The sequence below is a fragment of the Coregonus lavaretus genome, assembly GCF_964263955.1.
Source record: "Coregonus lavaretus genome assembly, chromosome: 24".
NCBI classification, from domain to species: Eukaryota; Metazoa; Chordata; class Actinopteri; order Salmoniformes; family Salmonidae; genus Coregonus; species Coregonus lavaretus.
This window is the reverse complement of record NC_140011.1, coordinates 42,842,827-42,848,826: the sequence shown is the minus strand read 5'-3', so window position 1 is coordinate 42,848,826 and position 6,000 is coordinate 42,842,827. Positions and strand designations below refer to the sequence as shown.

General features: G+C 43.1%; 1 protein-coding gene across 1 annotated transcript in view; it reads right to left on the bottom strand.

The window, feature by feature from the left end:
* The window catches only part of LOC311099890 (relaxin receptor 2-like), a gene marked incomplete at its 5' end in the record, with an annotated part of 178,084 nt that overhangs the window by 18,527 nt on the left and 153,557 nt on the right, over positions 1–6,000 (bottom strand). The gene's annotated exons all lie outside the window — the stretch shown is intronic.

Below are 6,000 nucleotides of genomic sequence, written 5' to 3'. Positions count from 1 at the left end.
GAGACAGAGACAGAGTCAGAGTCAGAGAGACAGATTCAGAGACAGAGACAGAGACAGAGACAGAGACAGAGACAGAGACAGAGACAGAGACAGAGACAGAGAGACAGAGACATAGAGACAGAGACACAGAGACAGAGACAGAGAGACATATTCAGAGACAGAGAGACAGAGACAGATAGACAGATTCAGAGTCAGAGAGACAGAGTCAGAGACAGAGTCAGAGAGACAGAGTCAGAGAGACAGAGTCAGAGAGACAGAGTCAGAGACAGAGTCAGAGACAGAGACAGAGACAGAGAGACAGAGACAGAGAGACAGAGACAGAGAGACAGAGACAGAAAGACAGATTCAGAGACAGAGACAGATAGACAGATTCAGAGACAGAGAGACAGAGACAGAGAGAGAGAGACAGAGTCAGAGAAAGCAAGACAGAGACATAGACAGAGACAGAGACAGAGACAGAGACAGAGACAGAGACAGAGACAGAGTCGGAGAGACAGAGACAGAGTCGGAGAGACAGAGACAGAGAGACTGAGAAAGAGTCAGAGAGACAGAGACAGATTCAGAGACAGAGAGACAGAGACAGAGAGACAGAGACAGAGAGACAGATTCAGAGAGACAGAGAGACAGAGACAGACTCTCTGTCTCTCTCTCTCTCTCTCTCTCTCTCTCTCTCTCTCTCTCAATTCAATAGACTTTATTGACATGGCAAGTAAAATTACTTACATTGTCAAAGTATACATATAACAAAAATGGTGGGACCAACAGCAATAATAATAGTAGTAGTGGAAATGGGATTACCATTAACAGCAACTACAACAACAATATTAATGAGAATAACAATACATTAAAGCAATAGTAGTCGACCAATCTCAACATGACTGAGAAGACACATTACATGCTATGAAAGCCAAAACAAAACAGGAAATATTATTGACATTACATTACAATTTTCACTGGCTGTCCCTCAGGTTGTGGCAGGAGGACACATATTTGGCTGCCAAAATTGCACATTTTGGCTTTTCACCCAATAAATATTTGATTTTTTCTTCCTCTTTTATAGTTTCAAATTCGTTGTGCTAAATGATAATTTTGGGAAAGAAAGATTCTCTTAGGTCTGAGTATTTGTCACAGTGTAATAGGAAATGCAGCTCTGTCTCTACCTCTCCCCGGGTGCAGAGTGAGCACAGCCTGTCCTCTCTGGGCAGCCAGGTTTGCCTGTGACGACCGGTCTCTATAGCCAGACTGTGCTCACTGAGTCTGTACCTAGTCAGTGTTTTTCTCAGTTTTCTATCAGTCACAGTGGTCAGATAGTCTGCCACCATGTACTGTCTGTTTAGAGCCAAATAGCATTGAAGTTTATTTTGATTTTTTGTGGTGTCTTTCCAATAGGTGATATATTTTTCTTTTTGCTTTGTGATGATTTGGTTGGGCCAGATTTTCTGAGTGCTGTCCTGAGGCTCTATGAGGTTGGTTTTGGTTAGTGAACTGAGCCTCAGAACCAGCTGGCTGAGGGGACTCTTCTCTTGTTTAATCTCTTGACATAGTAGAGCTGTGTGATGGAATGTTTTGGGGTCACTTGTTTTTAGATGGTTGTAAAATTTGATGGCTCTTTTTTCTATTCGAATAAGGAGGGGGTATTGGCCCAATTCTGCTCTACATGCGTTATTTTGAGTTTTTCTTTGCACTTGCAATACAGTCTTGCAAAACTCTGCATGCAGTATTTCGATTGGATGTTTGTCCCATTTGGTAAATTCAGTATTAGAGAGCGGACCCCATACTTACTCTCTCTCTCTCTCTCTCTCTCTCTCTCTCTCTCTCTCTCTCTCTCTCTCTCTCTCTCTCTCTCTCTCTCTCTCTCTCTCTCTCTCTCTCTCTCTCTCTCTCTCTCTAGTCAGATAGATCAGCAAGAGGTCAAGACAACTGATTCCTGCAGACCCTGTAGTAGAACAGTACAGTAGACCCTGTAGTAGAACAGTAGACCCTGTAGTAGAACAGTAGACCCTGTAGTAGAACAGTAGACCCTGTAGTAGAACAGTAGACCCTGTAGTAGAACAGTAGACCCTGTAGTAGAACAGTAGACCCTGTAGTAGAACAGTAGACCCTGTAGTAGAACAGTAGACCCTGTAGTAGAACAGTAGATCCTGTAGTAGAACAGTAGACCCTGTAGTAGAACAGTAGATCCTGTAGTAGAACAGTAGACCCTGTAGTAGAACAGTAGACCCTGTAGTAGAACAGTAGACCCTGTAGTAGAACAGAACAGTAGATCCTGTAGTAGAACAGTACAGTAGATCCTGTAGTAGAACAGTAGACCCTGTAGTAGAACAGAACAGTAGACCCTGTAGTAGAACAGTACAGTAGACCCTGTAGTAGAACAGTAGACCCTGTAGTAGAACAGTAGACCCTGTAGTAGGACAGTAGACCCTGTAGTAGAACAGTAGATCCTGTAGTAGAACAGTAGACCCTGTAGTAGAACAGTAGATCCTGTAGTAGAACAGTAGATCCTGTAGTAGAACAGTAGACCCTGTAGTAGAACAGAACAGTAGATCCTGTAGTAGAACAGTAGACCCTGTAGTAGAACAGTAGATCCTGTAGTAGAACAGTAGATCCTGTAGTAGAACAGTAGACCCTGTAGTAGAACAGTAGATCCTGTAGTAGAACAGTAGACCCTGTAGTAGAACAGTAGACCATGTAGTAGAACAGTAGACCCTGTAGTAGAACAGTAGACCCTGTAGTAGAACAGTAGATCCTGTAGTAGAACAGTAGATCCTGTAGTAGAACAGTAGACCCTGTAGTAGAACAGTAGACCCGTAGTAGAACAGTAGATCCTGTGGTAGAACAGTAGATCCTGTGGTAGAACAGTAGATCCTGTGGTAGAACAGTAGATCCTGTAGTAGAACAGTAGACCCTGTAGTAGAACAGTAGACCCTGTAGTAGAACAGTAGACCCTGTAGTAGAACAGTAGACCCTGTAGTAGAACAGTAGACCCTGTAGTAGAACAGTAGATCCTGTAGTAGAACAGTAGACCCTGTAGTAGAACAGTAGACCCTGTAGTAGAACAGTACAGTAGACCCTGTAGTAGAACAGTAGACCCTGTAGTAGAACAGTAGATCCTGTAGTAGAACAGTAGATCCTGTAGTAGAACAGTAGACCCTGTAGTAGAACAGTAGACCCTGTAGTAGAACAGTAGACCCTGTAGTAGAACAGTAGACCCTGTAGTAGAACAGTAGACCCTGTAGTAGAACAGTAGACCCTGTAGTAGAACAGTAGACCCTGTAGTAGAACAGTAGATCCTGTAGTAGAACAGTAGATCCTGTAGTAGAACAGTAGACCCTGTAGTAGAACAGTAGACCCGTAGTAGAACAGTAGATCCTGTGGTAGAACAGTAGATCCTGTGGTAGAACAGTAGACCCTGTAGTAGAACAGTACAGTAGACCCTGTAGTAGAACAGTAGACCCTGTAGTAGAACAGTAGATCCTGTAGTAGAACAGTAGACCCTGTAGTAGAACAGTAGATCCTGTAGTAGAACAGTAGATCATGTAGTAGAACAGTAGACCCTGTAGTAGAACAGTAGACCCTGTAGTAGAACAGTAGACCCTGTAGTAGAACAGTAGACCCTGTAGTAGAACAGTAGACCCTGTAGTAGAACAGTAGATCCTGTAGTAGAACAGTAGATCCTGTAGTAGAACAGTAGACCCTGTAGTAGAACAGTAGACCCGTAGTAGAACAGTAGATCCTGTGGTAGAACAGTAGATCCTGTGGTAGAACAGTAGACCCTGTAGTAGAACAGTACAGTAGACCCTGTAGTAGAACAGTAGACCCTGTAGTAGAACAGTAGATCCTGTAGTAGAACAGTAGACCCTGTAGTAGAACAGTAGACCCTGTAGTAGAACAGTAGACCCTGTAGTAGAACAGTAGATCCTGTAGTAGAACAGAACAGTAGACCCTGTAGTAGAACAGTAGACCCTGTAGTAGAACAGTAGACCCTGTAGTAGAACAGTAGACCCTGTAGTAGAACAGAACAGTAGATCCTGTAGTAGAACAGTACACCCTGTAGTAGAACAGTAGACCCTGTAGTAGAACAGAACAGTAGACCCTGTAGTAGAACAGTAGACCCTGTAGTAGAACAGTAGACCCTGTAGTAGAACAGTAGATCCTGTAGTAGAACAGTAGATCCTGTAGTAGAACAGTAGACCCTGTAGTAGAACAGAACAGTAGATCCTGTAGTAGAACAGTAGACCCTGTAGTAGAACAGTAGACCCTGTAGTAGAACAGTACAGTAGATCCTGTAGTAGAACAGTAGACCCTGTAGTAGAACAGAACAGTAGATCCTGTAGTAGAACAGTAGACCCTGTAGTAGAACAGTAGACCCTGTAGTAGAACAGTAGACCCTGTAGTAGAACAGTAGACCCTGTAGTAGAACAGTAGACCCTGTAGTAGAACAGTAGACCCTGTAGTAGAACAGTAGATCCTGTAGTAGAACAGTAGACCCTGTAGTAGAATAGTAGACCCTGTAGTAGAACAGAACAGTAGATCCTGTAGTAGAACAGTAGACCCTGTAGTAGAACAGTAGACCCTGTAGTAGAACAGTAGACCCTGTAGTAGAACAGTAGACCCTGTAGTAGAACAGTAGATCCTGTAGTAGAACAGTAGATCCTGTAGTAGAACAGTAGATCCTGTAGTAGAACAGTAGACCCTGTAGTAGAACAGTAGACCCTGTAGTAGAACAGTAGATCCTGTAGTAGAACAGTAGATCCTGTAGTAGAACAGTAGATCCTGTAGTAGAACAGTAGATCCTGTAGTAGAACAGTAGACCCTGTAGTAGAACAGTAGACCCTGTAGTAGAACAGTAGACCCTGTAGTAGAACAGTAGACCCTGTAGTAGAACAGTAGATCCTGTAGTAGAACAGTAGATCCTGTAGTAGAACAGTAGACCCTGTAGTAGAACAGTAGACCCTGTAGTAGAACAGTAGATCCTGTAGTAGAACAGAACAGTAGACCCTGTAGTAGAACAGTAGACCCTGTAGTAGAACAGTAGATCCTGTAGTAGAACAGTAGATCCTGTAGTAGAACAGTAGATCCTGTAGTAGAACAGTAGATCCTGTAGTAGAACAGTAGACCCTGTAGTAGAACAGTAGACCCTGTAGTAGAACAGTAGATCCTGTAGTAGAACAGTAGATCCTGTAGTAGAACAGTAGACCCTGTAGTAGAACAGTAGATCCTGTAGTAGAACAGTAGACCCTGTAGTAGAACAGTAGACCCTGTAGTAGAACAGTAGACCCTGTAGTAGAACAGAACAGTAGATCCTGTAGTAGAACAGTAGACCCTGTAGTAGAACAGTAGACCCTGTAGTAGAACAGAACAGTAGATCCTGTAGTAGAACAGTAGATCCTGTAGTAGAACAGTAGATCCTGTAGTAGAACAGTAGACCCTGTAGTAGAACAGTAGACCCTGTAGTAGAACAGTACAGTAGACCCTGTAGTAGAACAGTAGACCCTGTAGTAGAACAGTAGACCCTGTAGTAGAACAGTAGACCCTGTAGTAGAACAGTAGATCCTGTAGTAGAACAGTAGACCCTGTAGTAGAACAGTACAGTAGACCCTGTAGTAGAACAGTAGACCCTGTAGTAGAACAGTAGACCCTGTAGTAGAACAGTAGATCCTGTAGTAGAACAGTAGATCCTGTAGTAGAACAGTAGACCCTGTAGTAGAACAGAACAGTAGATCCTGTAGTAGAACAGTAGACCCTGTAGTAGAACAGTAGACCCTGTAGTAGAACAGTAGACCCTGTAGTAGAACAGTAGATCCTGTAGTAGAACAGTAGATCCTGTAGTAGAACAGTAGACCCTGTAGTAGAACAGTAGACCCTGTAGTAGAACAGTAGATCCTGTAGTAGAACAGTAGATCCTGTAGTAGAACAGTAGACCCTGTAGTAGAACAGTAGATCCTGTAGTAGAACAGTAGACCCTGTAGTAGAACAGTAGACCCTGTAGTAGAACAGTAG